This window comes from Aphidius gifuensis, linkage group LG2 (genome assembly GCF_014905175.1).
Source record: "Aphidius gifuensis isolate YNYX2018 linkage group LG2, ASM1490517v1, whole genome shotgun sequence".
NCBI classification, from domain to species: domain Eukaryota; kingdom Metazoa; phylum Arthropoda; class Insecta; order Hymenoptera; family Braconidae; genus Aphidius; species Aphidius gifuensis.
In genome coordinates this window covers 20,557,939-20,574,404 of record NC_057789.1, presented here as the reverse complement: position 1 = coordinate 20,574,404, position 16,466 = coordinate 20,557,939, and the positions used below count along the sequence as shown (strand labels likewise).

The window sequence follows — 16,466 nt, the reverse complement described above, 5'->3', positions numbered from 1 at the left end:
CCTGATCATCGTATTCATATCACTTCGTAAATAAATTGGTTTCGGTTCATCCATCACATTTTTACTTTAGGTAATAATTCTGACGCACTTTTATTTTATATTATTTAAAAATTTGGGTAGTTTTTTTTTTTTTTCTATACTTTTTAAATTGGTTTTTTTTTTCTATAATCACCTGATTATCATCATCATCATATAACATTTTCATTTGGTATCTTTATATGTAGATAGCACAAGTACGTGATGTTATTTTTAATTTTTTTATCGTAAATTCAATGTCATGATTATAAATTCATTCATTTTCTGTACTTTAAACTAAAGTTCAATATAAATTATAAGCTTTTTTTTTTATCAGCCATGTATGCTGAAAAAACAATGCACAACATGGATTGTTATGAAAATTGCTCATTAAACATGAGTATACGCAATCATATGTTTGGAGAGTTCACAGCTGTACAACTTGGCTTGTTAAATGCAAAAGCTGCTGACGATGTAATAAATAAAATATGCAAAATCCTTTATTTAGCAGTAAATCAAGAACAAAAGGTAAAATAATGAAGCAACTAAAAATTTATAAATTTTAAATAAAATTAAATTTGTACTTGCTGGAATTTTTTATTTTCTTATATTATGTGGTTCAATTTTTTTATTTTTTCATATAAATTAAAAAAGTCTAAGTAAATTGTTCCACCATTATTTTTTGCTAAAAAACATTTTGTAAAAAAACAAATAAGTACTTAATTATTTGAATTTTTTTATGATTTTCATGGATAATTTTTTTTTTTTAATATACGCAATCCCTCGTAAAGTGAAAATATAAATTATTTCTTGTAAAGAAGCATTAGTAATAAGTATACTACAATTGAATTGTTCTGTAATGTTAATAATATTATTCAAATAAATAAATGATGGTCAATAGATGTTCAATGGATGCATGAGATTATATTATTTTGATATTTTCTGAAGTGAGTTATTTTTATCTTGAAAAATAAAACAATAAAATTTGATTAATAATGACGTTTTAAAATAAATTTAAAAAAAAATTAATTTATACGTGTAATAAGTCTTACATGTTATGTTGTGTTTAAAAAAACATATTTTCCCTGTTAATGAGATAAACAGAGAAATAAGCTGGTTTATTTATGTACATAAACCTAAAATTCAAATTAGTATTATTATTTGTATTATGAATATTAATTTCCGTAATCAAGATCATGATTAGTTCCCTCGTCACACCATATTGGTGAGCAAATTTTTATATTGCTATAAAAAAAATTAATTTTTTTTTCGTATGTTAGTGTTTTTTTTCCAGATATATTTTTTTATAAACTATAAATGATCTTTCAATACTTTCAGATGATATTTCACCAGTATTATTACTGGATTCCGACAATTCAAATGATGGACCATCTTCATCTTTATCGTACTCAACACCAGTTTCTAAAGGTATTGTTGAATACAATTATATATTGAATTTCCAATTCAAACTCAACAACAATTAATATTTTATTCTACTTTTTTTTTATAGTAAAAAAAAAATCTCACAAACAACCAGCACAATCAAATATAATATCAAACCTCAAGGGTTTATTGTATTCTCTACAAAATCCAAAGCGTCAGCTAGTATCAAAAGCCATAAAACATATTTTACATCTTCAAAAAAAATCAAATTTATACAAATCCCAAATAAATACACTGAAAGATCAATTAAAAAAGCCAAAACTTAAAATTAATACACCCTTATTAAATGAGTGGATTCAAACTGATCAATTTAATGCAAAGACAAAAGAGCATGGTTATAGATAGACAATCTTACAAAAATTAAGATATTTGTCCTGGTATCGATGTGGACCAAAATTATATAAAAAAATAAAAACAACATTCAATTATTGTTTATCAAGCATACGTACTATTGAAAGAATATCAGCTATTATTGATCTTGGAACTGGTGTATTGCATTCTGTTATTGAAGCATCAATTGAAAAATTACATGGTTTAGAAGACATTGATCGAGTTTGTAAATTGTGTTGGGATGAAATGTCTATTAAGCAACGTTTTTTTTTTAATAGAAGTAAAGATAAAATAATTGGATTTGTTGATTACGCTGGTGATTTACGTGAACCTAAAGAAGATGTAGCTGCTTCAAAAGCACTTGTTTTTATGCTTGAAGGATTAAATAAGTCATGGAAAGTTCCAATAGGTTATTATTTTACAAATGGTAAATTAACAGGTGCTGAATTACATACATTAATTTTAAAAGTAATGGAACATGCAACAAAAGCTGGATATAAAATAGTTTCAACTGTTTGTGATTCAGCTAGTGTTAAGAAGACAGCTGTAAGTTTGTTAAGAAAAGAATATTCAAATGATGATACAGAAGAACACCCTTATTTTTTATTTAATGGTCAGAAAATATTCACATTGTTTGATGTACCACATATGCTAAAGTGTTTTCGTAATAATTGGCTGGGTAATTATACAAAATGGTTCAATGAATGTTCAAATGGATAACATAAATATGAATATCCAGGGAATATTGTAAAAGTTGATAATATTACTGGAAAATATAAATACATCATTCTACTTTTATCTTTATTAGAAAGAAATGGATCAAAAAGAAGTACCAGTATTCTGATGTTTCCAAAATCACGTGATAAAATGCGTGTGAAATATGCTATACAATTATTAAGTGCAACTACTGCTCTCAAGTTACGTAGTAAAGAATTTCATGCTGAATTAAAAAAACAAAAAAAATTTCAAGAAATTGATATAAAAGAATCTGAAGATACAGCAGATATTGTTGAATTTGTTGATCGTCTTGGAGATTACACGAATGGCCCGTCTTCATATGAATTAAAAAATAAAACACATAAAAAATCAAAAATTTTAGTTGATGAAAATTCACCTCACATGGAAGTTTGGCATGAGTTACTTGAAAAGCTGAAAACAACAGTATTTATTCATTGGCATGACAATAAAAAAAGTAACGAACACTCTGTTGACAGCTATATTTGGACGATAAAAGCTCTTTTACAGCTATGGCCATACTTACATAATCATGGAAATTTTAACAGTCTAAATTTAAGACGTCTAAATCAAGATTGCCTTGAAAATTGGTTTGGCCAAATAAGACAAACTGGTGGTGATAATGATCATCCAACATGTATTGGGTTTATCGATGGTCTTGGTTCACTATTAATTACAAACCATTCATCAGAAAATATTCCAGAAGCTAACTGTGAAAATAATAAAATACCTATGCTAGTTGACCAGCGAAAACTAATAGCAATATATAAAAATAATAATAATCAAAAATTGATATTTATTATATGAGTGAAGAAAAAGAAAAAAATCAATTGGAATCACCAACATCACCAAAATCACCTCCATGTTTTCATATACCAGAATATGATGATGATGATGAATTAATTGAGATAGTGAGCACTGACAATGCATTAATTGGATTAGAATTTGCAAGAGGTATTTTGAGAACTATTAATTTAAAGTGTTGTCAATGTAGAAATAATTTTGTTTGTGGTGAGCCTGGTTATGAAGAACCATCAAATAAATTAAAACAAGCGATTCGTTTAGCAGTAGAGATGTTTAATAACAAGATTGCACTTAATATTAGAATGAAAAATATTCATTTGAATACATGCATTGAATTAGAAAATGCCATTGACATGTCTTGGCTAACATGTTATGAACACAAATATGATATTAAAAAATATGTCTTTCAACGTCTAGCACTCCTTTTAATTGAACGTCAATGTATTTTGCTAAATCGTCCAAATATAGAAGCATCAGCAGCAGCATCAAACAGCAGAAAAATTTTACAGCAAAAAAAAACACTGATACAATAAAACTTGTCAATGATATATATTTGATTGTGTTGAAACTTCAACTGGGACTTAGAATAAAAAGTTCAGCAAAATTATTATATTAATAAGCATTTAATATGTTTCTTCTTCAATAGTGAAAAATGTGCCAATACTTTGATATCATAAAATTAATTAATTAAAATATATATCTTTCATAAAAAATTATTGTTTTCAATTTTTTTGTAATTTATTTACAGCTTTACATGGCTATTTTCATTTTTAATTATTAATAATTGTTTTTATCTTTACTCAAAGAGATGAATTGTTAAATTTTCTACAAATTTTATCATTTAAGGTAAAGTAGTTTATTACCATCATGAATTTATGGAAAAATATAGTTGATAAAACTACTCAGAGAGGTCATTCAAGTGAAAACTGCAAAAAGTTGATAATGTCACCGATCTACATGTAGGTATGTCCCTCCAAATTTTGTCCAAAAAATTAACATTGAGTGTCGTGGGGCTGCACTCAACGTCATCGCGAGACGACACAACTTGTCTGCAGGGAGGTGACACTCAATGCGATCAAGCCCCCGGTATTTGGCAGCCGGGGGCTCGGTTTGGCAGGACCGCCAACATGACAAAATGTCAATTTTTCTAACTTTGAAATTGAATATCTAATTGAAAATGGGGTCTAAAAAATCGAAAGTTATTGTTAGGATGTTTAGAATTTTTTGTTTTATCTATTGAATAGTTTAAAAATTGGTTATTGATACTTTTAATTTAATGTTTATGTGCCTGGTGAAAACTAGTTACAACCGACATTTTAAACGAAAAATGACTTTACCGATTGTAAAATTATCGACTTCTACCTTCAAAAATAAATTTTATAATATTTACTTGATATATTTTCTATTTTTACGGAGGCTAGGAGCCATAGGCTCAGCCGCAGTATTGGATTTATCAACGAAAAAAAAAAAAAGTCTATAACTTTTGAACAACTGAACTTAAAAAGTTCGTTCGTAGCTCAAAAGAAGCGCCTCAAAAAACTCTTCGAAAACCATCATAAAATTTTTCCCTGTGACTAAAAGTTTCAGAAAAAAAAATGGAAAAATCGATTTTTGGAAAATGTTTGTTCTTTGTTCTAAATTAAATGCCATCTAAACTATGAATCTGAGAGCATAAGTTACGAGGGTTGATATGATCTTTAGATATTTCTCTATCATGTTTTATTTCTTAAAAATGGATAAGCATTCAAATAAAAAAAAGACAGACGTTTATACAAAAATTTTTTTAATGGTGCAAAAAATGGCGCCAGCAATAACTTATAAAAAAAATCAAGATAGAAACTTCGTTTTAGGCTCAAAAAATGCGTCTACAAAAACTCTAGATCCCGCATTATAGACTTTTTCCGCCATGAGCGATAGTTTTCGAACCAAAAAAAAAAAACCTTGAAATTAAAAAAAAAAAAAAAAGACATTTTTTTTTTTTTCTCAAAAAGTATGCAACATAGAGCAGAAATTTTTTGAAAAGCACTAGATCTTTCGAAGGAGCTACTTTTGAGCCTAATACAAAGTCTCTATGATGATAATAACTCCAAATATGGTGGTCCGAAAAAAAACGAAAAACGGCGCTAACAATAACTCGTAAAAAAATCAAAATAGAGACTTCGTTTGAGGCTCAAATAATGCGTCTACAAAAACTCTATCGCCCGCATCATGGACTTTTTCTGCTACAAGCAATAGTTTTTGAACCAAAAAAAAAAAACCTTGAAATTAAAAAAAAAAAAAAGACATTTTTTTTTTTTCTCAAAAAGTATGCATCATAGAGCAAACATTTTTTGAAAAGCACTAGATCTTTCGAAGGAGCTACTTTTGAGCCTAATACAAAGTCTCTATGATGATAAGAACTCCAAATATGGTGGTCCGACAAAAAACGAAAAACGGCGTCAACAATAACTCGTTAAAGAATCAAAAAAGAGACTTCCTGTTAGGCTTAAAAAATGCGTTTTTGAAAACTTTATCGCCCGCATCGTGGACTTTTTCTGCTCCGACCAATAGTTTTTGAACCAAAAAAAAAAAACCTTAAAATTTAAAAAAAAAAAAAGACATTTTTTTTTTTTTCTTAAAAAGTATGCATCATAGAACAAAAATTTTTTAAAAAGCACTAGACCTTTTAATGATGCTTCTTTTAAGCCTAATACGAAGTCTCCATGTTGATAACAACTTTAAATATGGCGGTCCGAAAAAATGACAAAATAGTGCCATCAATAACTCGTAAAAAAATCAAGCTAGAGACTTCGTTTTAGGCTTAAAAAATGCGTTTTTGCAAACTCTATCGCCCGCAACATGGACATTTTCTACTCTGAACAATAGTTTTTGTAGCAGAAAATAAAAACCTTGGAATTTGAAAAAAAAAAAGATAAATGAAAGATATATAATAAAAGATATATATACGACCAATGGCTGAAAAAAATATGTGACTGACCTGTTAATTTCTTTGGCTACATTAATTGCTCAGAAATTAACAGGTAAAACACATCGATTCCTTAGACATTCGCCAGCAGTAATAACTTTCAATTGAGCCTAATACAATGTTTCTATCTTCAGTATCCTGAAAGTTATAGCATTTTTAATCAATTTTTTAACAATTTTAAAAAATTAGGTAATAAATAATTCAACGTAGAATTGGATTAAAAACTTCGTAATCGGCTCTTATTTTGCGTCTCAAAAAACTCTATCGCCCGCATTGTAGGTTTTTTCTGCTATCGCCAATATTTTTTGAGAAAAAAAAAAAATAAACATAAAAATTTATTTTTGAATAATTTTATTATCAATAAACTATAAAATTATTTGAAAACCATAATTCTATTATATCTGAAAAATTAAGATAACCATGGCCTTAACCGGAGTATTGAAAATTTTTAATTTTCAACGGGTAACGCGGGCAACACGCCCCAACAAATGTTACCAGGTCTTTTCGTTTAATTGTATTTATTTATTGTTAATCGAAAATTCAAGACAATATATTAATTTTTATTACTCTTTCCTTAGATATAATATTCTAGTTGCTTGTTTTTACACTTGAGTTTGATTTTTTTTTCTTAAATATAATAAGTTAACAATTCAATAATAATGTTATGACTAACATTAATGTAATTATCAATTAAATATTTCATTAAATACATATTAACGTCATAAAAATTTCGTATAAATACATTTATAATATTTCAAATTTATAACGTTTCAATTTAAAGATTATAAAAACATTGACTCGTTGACATGAAAATTGATGCATTAGTAAAAATTAAAATATAATATCAACTTTTTTAACTATTTAAGCTAAAAAATATCTCACTCAATAAAACTTAATATCTTGAAAAATTGAGAGTAATATTATAAAGCATATGCTTTACAACATGCTGTAAAGCTTTACATTTACTGCTTACATTTTTCAATGATTTGTCAATTACTTAGAAATTGTGACAGAAAATTGACACATTTATTGGCCACAAGAAATCATTTATCACTGACATTGCCTAAAAAAAAAAAATATATTCACATTATCATCACAAGTTACGGAAATAAATATTTGATAATAATAAAATACTTAGTGAGAACTATTAACAGAAAGTTCACGATGATTCGCTCCAAAACGTTGACGATCTATATCACAATATGTGAGTAAATAATGTCCATGAAGTATTTTTTCTGGACTTGACTAATGCCTGGTACTGTAGGAGGTAGATAAAAATCAACTTATTTCAGATCAACCAAATAATAAGATTTCTATGTAATACCAATTTACCAACTGATATCAATGGAAATCTTGTGTTTAGTCAAACTTATTATTTCCTTGTCGACATATTAGATATACTGAAATATAAAAAAATATACAAAACTGATAATTTCTTGCTCCAGCAACAGAGCAAGTTATTCTGCTCAATTAAAAAAAAATATTTTTTACCATTTGGTTTATTACCAAGCTCCAATATTTTTGGTATAAAATCATGTGTTATTTTACAGTTGATTTTTATTCCATAATTATTTCATATCAAAAATGTTGATTGCATCTTTCTCTTATGTACTCTCCAAATTTTAAGTCATCATGAATAAGTACTTAAACTGACCCCATGTGAATAAGTATATATTTAACAGATGAATCGATTAATTCATTATATTTTTTAACTGTTATTATATCATTATCATCGAGTTTTGAATTTGGATCTTCATCGTTTGTTTTGCACCCACCAAATTATTTACAGTCTTGTATTTTTGTTATTGTAGGATTTGAACTATACAATTGACAGTTATTATTTTTAGAATGTATATAAATATTTTTAAATATTGATTTTGTACCATCAAAAAGAATCAATCTCTTTGATAAAACTCGTGGCACATTTAAAATCATTTTCAAAGATTCTAGAGCCTGTATTAGAGTAGAACCTGTACTCTAATTGTTCCAAAAACTGTTATTGTAAAATAAAATAAAATTAATATTACGTTCATTTTAATTAACAATGTTAATTGTAGATTTTTTATTTGTACCTGCACCAAGTACTCCACCGTCACCACAATTTGTCACAGTTTCTAGTGGTGGTTGTTTTAAATAAATAAATCTGTAACATGGTCCATCATTTTTCTAAACATCCAATTGTCCTTCCATATTTAATGTTACTAGTATCAAAATTTCCCAGAAAAAGCGCAAGCATTCATATAAAAATCTTGGTAGAACATTGTTTGTTGCATCCAAGACAACATTATAGTATTTAATGATGTCCAATACCATTCCTATTGTTTGATTAAATTTTGTATGGTATTATATTTGGACACTTGCGTTATGTCTGAAATATTAATGTAATTTATTATTATAGGTAATATTGATTGTTGAATTTGATTGGTATACAGTTTACCTGGCTGCAGCATCAACTTTCAAACTTTTAATATTACTTATTGTAAACACCAATTGTCTATGAAGATACTACAAATACTAAACTCCAGCTCTAGCAAAATAAAAACTCGATGAGCATTTTCATCCACTAGCTCTAACAATTATTAAAACATATGATTCTTTTTTATCTTGATTACTATGTAATTATTTAATTTCTTCATTATTTATATTCACATTAAATATATTTTTTGACAAGTGTGGTTATGCTTTGACTTTTGATCCGGTAATGCAACTGCATTTAAACGCTAAACCTGTTGTCTGGCTCTCGAACCGATCACTACCTTCTCTTGACTGGCTCTCTATGGTTCACTACTGCAGTGAGTGCTATGAACTACATGCAGAACTACCATGGTTCTCTCGACATCGTTTGGATATCTCGTAAAGGCTCTCTAGGTATCAGAAGTTAAGTCCTGGTGAAACTCTGTCCGAATTTCCAATGACAGACTAATACTACCTTGGTGAAAAAAATCTGGCAGATTCTGCAAGATTCGACAAAAAATGAAAAAATCTGGCAGATTCTGCCAGCCAAATATTCGGCTTTCAACAGTCTGCCAGATTCTGTCAGGTATTGCCAGTCAAATACTCGACTTTCAACAGTCTGCCAGATTCTGTCAGATTTTGCCAGCCACATATTCGACTTTCAACAGCATGCCACATGTCATTCTGTCAGCCACATATTTGACTATTAAACAGTCTGCCAGTTCAATTGATAAATATTGTTTTTTTTTTCAATGAATTGATTTTTTTGAATTAATACAACTGATTAGGAGACATCAAGTCGTCATCGAACTATTAGTATGTTATAATTTATTCTTTTATAGCTCATTTATCATTATTTTACGTTAGTTGTTATTCAACGATTCTCACATGTGCTCAGGTCAGAGTTAATTCACATATATAGGAACTGAGATTATGATACTTATAAAAATTTATAAAAACATATTCAAGTTTAAAAAAAAAAATGCAACGCTTCGAGATTGAAGTTTCTTGATACCTTACCGTGATGTTTGTAATAACCACAATAATTCGTCCAGAATTTTTTTTTTTTTTTAGAATTTTTTCGTAACAATAGTCTGGCAGATTCACACAGATTCTGGCAGATTATGACAGATTATGGCAGATTCTTACAGATTATGGCAGATTCTGGCAGATTATGACAGATTCTGGCAGATTATGGCAGATTCTTACAGATTATGGCAGATTCTGTCAGATTATGGCAGATTCTTACAGATTATGGCAGATTCTGGCAGATTATGACAGATTCTGGCAGATTATGGCAGATTCTTACAGATTATGGCAGATTCTGTCAGATTCTTACATATTTAGACCGGTTTTTGGAACAACTGCCAGATTCTGTCAGATTCTTGCAGATTCTGCCAGATTCTTACAGATTTAGACCGGTTTTTGGAACAACTGACAGATTCTGTCAGATTCTTACAGATTCTTGCAGATTCTGCCAGATTCTTACAGATTTAGACCGGTTTTTGGAACAACTGCCAGATTCTGCCAGTTTTTTTTCACCAGGGTAATGATCACGCTATATGGCTCTCTTATTAATATAATAATTATTATTATATTCTCACTACGCAATGTGTATGCGATGGTTAGACTATCATCACACATAAATGTGTATGTGTGAGTTCACGAATGGATCGCTGTAAATAATAACAATAATAATAATATTGAGATATATTATTATTGCAACGGCAACGTATGTGTAAGACCTGATCGCGATAGATCGCTGTATGGTTCCCTATAGAAAAAAAAAACCTATCTCACGTGTAGAAAATCGGGCCGAAAAAAAAGTGATTTTACCGAAAAATCTTTTAAATAAAAAGTGTTAGTTTTAATGTAACGAACTTTTTGGTACGAAAAAAAAATATAGTATCTATGCAAAAAAACTATGTTCATACCTGAAACTCCGCCATTTTTAATTTTTTTATTTTTTTGTTCTGTCTTTTACTTGAATCATTTTTCGATTCAAGCCATATATTTCCAGAAAAATCCATTATCAGATTGAAAGGGGACAGTCTGTATAATAATATTCAACTTTTTTACGTTTAAATGTTTTATTAAGGCGGTATGTCAAAATATTGAAAAAAAATTCACTCTCACAGATTTTGATCAAAGAAGGCTTATTTTTTAATTGAAATAAAGATCTATTTTATCAAATTTTTTTTGTAATTTTCTACCACGATTTAAGTGAGATAATTAGGGTCAAAGTTGACAACAATTAGCACTTTTTACACACGCATAGGAAGCATTGTCACGTTTTCCCTTCTATTGAAAAAACGCTCTCACAGAAAACCTTCATTTTAAGGCGTGTGGCCACTAGCATAGTTTTTCGAACAAGTTCTATGCCATAGTCCATTTATTACCAGAAAAAACTGACTTTTTCAGTGATAACTGGGAATAATCTAGATGTTTCTGGTAATAAATGGACTATGGCATAGAACTTGTTGGAAAAACTATGCTAGTGGCCACACGCCTTTACTACAGCTCATACTTCATTAAATTACGAAAATAATAAAAAAAAATCATTGATTTCTACCACGGATTTTGAAAGTTATCAATTATGTAAGACAAAAGTTTGGAGTCAAAAAGTACCGGGCGAAGCATTGAAAATCTGCTGAAGTAGATTAGTGTGTGTAAATACGGGCCGCCCACACTCATACTTCTAAAGACGCGGCAGTCAAGTATAAAAATTTTAGACATTAGGGGGTGCTCATTATTTTTTTGAACTATGGTTATTAGAGTGCCCCTTTGCACCCAAAGCAACCCAAAGAGTCGTCCTACTTTGGGATTTACATACTGCCTTAAAAAAAAGCCAGAAATTGATTTCACTTCAATACATGATCTTCAACATTCCGAAGGGAAAAATTTTTTTTTTTTGTAAATTTAAATGAGTTAAAAAAAGAAAACAATTTCTTTTAGAATTTTTCTTCGAGAAACGTCAACCGCGACCTCTAGAAATCATTTTAAAATTTTGAAAAAATTCACAGAATCCCATCTTTTCATAGGAAACATAAATTTTAGTGGAAGAACGCGAAAAAAAAAAATTCGTTTTTTTTGGACCACCCTAATATATATATATATATATATCTTACCAATTCGTTTTTCTCTGACCAGCACCCGTATTCACAGGGCATTACAATTTAGGGCTTTTTTGCCGTTGATGGCGCTTGTAATAGTATATTATATAGCTAGTACGTGAAGTAGGTGATTCTTGCATGATTTTGAAGGTGTCAATACGAGTCACCAGGAGTTGAGAACGAGCCGAAGTATGACACTTTCAAAGTCGTGGAGGATCACCTTCTTCACGTACGAGTTATATACAATACTTTTTGACACGAGGTTTGTAGTATAGACGCCATTTTGCGCCAATATAGTGCGAAAGGAGATACTTTTACGCACGACTTCGTGCGTAATGGAGTCATTTACAAACAGAGTGTCAAAAAATTTTTTTTATATAGATTTTATATACAAAAGCTTCACAAGCGCCGCCAGTGGAAGAAAAGAGCCCTAAATTCTAATTCCCTATGAATACGGGTGTGGGTGCAGTGTTGGGTAGGTATGATACTAGCGTACCATACAGCAGTATCATACACTGTATCATACAATATCATACATCTTCATTATCATACGCCATGTATCCATGTTCGAAAAGCCCGGAAACGACTGAACAATTAGCCAAATTTCTGTCTGGTACAATAGAGTGGCTCCACCTGGATCCCGACGTATATGGTCCTATCAAAAGCTACCCCCACCATCGAAGTTTACTCTCCTGGTCTCTAGTCTTCTTGCATGTATCATTAGAGTGGGTATCAGCTGATTATACCCACACCAGGAAAAAATCGCGTAGATCAAATTAGATATAATTAGATCTGAAAGTAGCAGGATCTATACTTATATATGCTTATTGTAATTAGATCTATTGAGATCTAATTATATGTAACTAGATCTCATTAGATCTAAGTAGATATAATCAGATCTAATCATATCGAAAATTCGGCAGGTTTATGCTTAATATAATTAGATCTATTGAGATCTAACTAGATCTCATTAGATCTAAGTAGATATAATCAGATCTAATCATATCAAAAATGCTGCGGGATCGAATTATATAAAGCATATATTATTAGACCTAATTAGATCTGACTATCTAGTATATCTAGCGCCACTTTGCGGATCTAATTATATCTAAAGCAGTTAGATCTAATTTGATATACTTAGATCTACGCAATTTTTTCCTGGGACTCTATGTTCATTAGAGTGGGTATAAGTAGAGTGGAGCCATAGATGATTTTTACCTCGGAAGTGACGGAACCCCCTTATACCCACTCCATACGGTGAGCTCGGAAGTGACGAAAACCTCTTATACCCACTCCGTACGGCGAGCACAAAATGTCGGACTAATGGGACCTCGGTGGCTTCACTCTGCTTATACCCACTCTAATGTTCATACATTGAAAGCGCCTCTACATCTACTTTTCGAACTATTTTATTGACCCCGGGAAAAACGGTTTGTATACAACCATATACAACCATATACAATCATATACAACCATGCAACTTGATAGCTTAGTTTATTAATCTTGTATACAATAATATATAGTTGTATACAAACATATATGGACATATACAATTGTATATATTTATATATAGTTATACATATATGAATTTTGCCTATATATCCGTCATATTTAGCGCCCAAAAGCAATATGTCAATATAATATGTAATCTCACGAATTTATTAATATTTATTGGTCACAACCAAAGAATAATGATTATGTATATTTTATTTGAATAATCTTAAAAAATAATAATAAAAAAAAACGAGATAGTAGACATGATATGTGGGGAAGGAAGGTTTTGACAGATTTTAAGAAACATCATGAAATGCCAGAAAAAGATAGTTTGATTAACTTGCAAAAATGCACAGAAAAAGAGGGCACTTTCAAATATCATACACTTTATGTAGTATCATACGTATGATTGTATGATACCCCAAAAATCGTCCAATTACCCATCACTGACGGTGACACCTTCGAGTTTCGACGCGAGAGTTCACCATCCAGTTTTATTCTGTAATACTAGGTCTCTAGTCTTCTTGGTTTTATTATATATTTTAGGCTTTATCCTGTTTTATGTTTTATACGTTCCTTACCTTTTTCTCATGGATAATTGTTAAATACCTGAAAACTCACCGTCTGCCCATTCTTACTCAACACTGCACTCCGGCACCATAATGAACGGTCCCTTAAATTGACGCTGAATCGTACTTCACTCTAAAATCTAAATTGAGAAAACGTGTACAACATTCAAATAGCTATGATCTTATTTTTTAATAAAAATGTGGCTTCACTAAAATAAGTACATGACTGACATAATATTCAAAACAATAATTTTTAATTAACAGTAATATATAGCTTCTTAATAATCATTCTGAATAAAAGTAAATAAATAAGAATGTTACAATTTGTTATCATTAAATTTTACTCAACAGCTGATTATGGATTTGGAGAATTGTCGGTCGCATGATGAAAATTCATCAAGACATCACGAAGATCCTTCTGGACATAAAAAATGGTATCGTCAAGCAAGTCAAAGGTAAATATTTTCTTCTTTCTTGTATTTGTTAAAAATCATAGTCTCTTCTTTATTATTTATTTGTTGAATATTTTTCCAAGTTGTAGTGATAACAATAACATAATTTATACTCTTATTTTCAATTATTACGATTTCCCACCAGTTATTAATTTATTAATTTATTTAATTTTCTAATATTAGTTAGAGTTCGAAATTATTTTATCGTGAGTGGATAACTTGACAAAAATAATTATTGAGTTAATAATAAGATGCGCATACAATTTATTTTTTAGTTTTATTTAACATGAGTTCGATTTATTTAATAATTTTCAAGAAAAAAATATGCAGTGATAAATATGTTCAATTTCGCTGTTTATGCAATATTAATATGATGTTGCGTGAATGACCTTTTCCTATATTGTGAACGTTCATTTTCTTATCGCTGGTGTTACATTGCGTGATTTAACAGAAAAAAGAAGTTACTCACATTTTAAATAATATTATGCCGAAAAAATGAACGTATATACTGCCAACGAAATACGACTCACGTCATTCCAGTGTTGGCGTGCCAGCAAGTCGGTCACACAACACTTATTTCTTCAAGCCTTTGTAGAATACACAAAAATACTTACGTTCTGAAGTATTTTTCATCAAGTGAACATTCTTAAAATTATAACACGCAATAAGTTCAACCATTTGATTGTTTTTTAATGTTTTTTTTTTACACAAACGAACTAATAGAAAAAATATTATAAACAATCTGAAAATATGAGTCGAGCAAATAAGGATGTAATTACTATACCTGGTAATTTTTTAAATTTATTACTCAAATATTATTATTATTATTATTATTATTATTCACATTTTGTTCTTGAATTTTACATTGAAACATGAAATTTGTTGCAATTATGTAAAAAAAATTTTTTTTTGATGTGTATTTATTAATATTTTTTGTTCTTGGAATTTTATTTTTAGTTTAATTTCAACATATTTTCTTTCTTTAATTTTTCTTTATATCATAAAATTCATGCTAAGAAATCTAATTTTGGTTTATTTAAAATTCAGCAAGCTGTGTGCAGAATAATGTTTCCACGCATGAAAAAATCCAAATGATGTATGGTTTACTTGAGACAAGTAGGGCAACTGAAAGAAATGAAAAAGGTGAAAATGATATTGTTAATTACACGGAGGGTGGACAGGGAGCGGGAATGCTATACAAACAATACAAACGTGAACTTGCTCACAGGTAAAAAAAAACTGAAAGAACTTTTTAAATAATACAATTAATTTATTAAATATTATTAATAGTCTACGTACCCGTATTTTTTTTATTATTATCAACTTGGCAAAACATTTTGAGGAGATAAGCTGCTAATTGATAGCGCTTCTATTCTTCAGATTTCTTTTTATTCATTTTTAGTATTTTAATGGGAATATGTAGAGACAAACATTTTGATTGCTTTAATTTTATCTTTCTGTCGACTGATAAAATACAGTAAACCAGATATTATTAATTGAAATCTTTTGCTTTGTCGATCAACGACTCAGCAAAATTTCACCGCATTTCAAGGTCAAACGTATTTTTTTTTTGAATTAATTCCCGAGATAAAATTTTTGGAGCCTTTATGAGTCTTTAAAATAAAGATGAGCCTTTATTTGACCCTTTCTATGTGCCACTAGCGGGACTCATAAATACTCTGACCCACAGTGGTTGAGTCTTTAAAAAAAAGGCTCTGAAATACTCTGCATGCGAAGAAAAAAAATATGAGCCTTTTTTTTAAATACTCATAAAGGGTCTGACTTCGCATCTTTCAGAGTATTTAAAATAAAGGCTTTGAAATATTAGGGAAATTTTGTTTTTTTATTTTATATTAAATGGTTGAATGAAAAACGTGCGCGTAACTACCAGGATTCGAAAGGATGAACACAATTCTAAATGTATAAAGAAACGCTTTAGCCCGCTCGACCACTGGACCATCGATGCAAAAATTAATTTTTTTACTTTAATATTTTACGTTCAGTCGCGAGAGACACAAACGAAATTATTAACATCAAAAAAAAATTATTTTGCAATATTGTATTATACACTCAATAATCATATGCATATTTA

General features: G+C 29.4%; 2 protein-coding genes across 3 annotated transcripts in view; one reads left to right on the top strand and one right to left on the bottom strand.

The window, feature by feature from the left end:
• Nucleotides 1–11,129, bottom strand: part of LOC122849489 (O-phosphoseryl-tRNA(Sec) selenium transferase) — a 59,361-nt gene extending 48,232 nt beyond the window's left edge. Inside the window, exon 1 of the mRNA XM_044148199.1 lies at nt 10,681–11,129. The gene's annotated coding sequence lies outside the window, so the exon portion shown is untranslated. The remainder of the gene's footprint in view (nt 1–10,680) is intronic.
• Nucleotides 11,130–13,870: 2,741 nt separating this feature from the next.
• The window catches only part of LOC122849491 (probable serine/threonine-protein kinase kinX), a 29,154-nt gene continuing 26,558 nt past the window's right edge, over nt 13,871–16,466 (top strand). Inside the window, exons 1-3 of one of the 2 annotated variants that reach the window (XM_044148202.1) lie at nt 13,871–14,185; nt 14,274–14,377; nt 15,422–15,602. The gene's annotated coding sequence lies outside the window, so the exon portion shown is untranslated. The remainder of the gene's footprint in view (nt 14,186–14,273; nt 14,378–15,421; nt 15,603–16,466) is intronic. The other variant, XR_006373567.1, reaches the window with a different exon arrangement.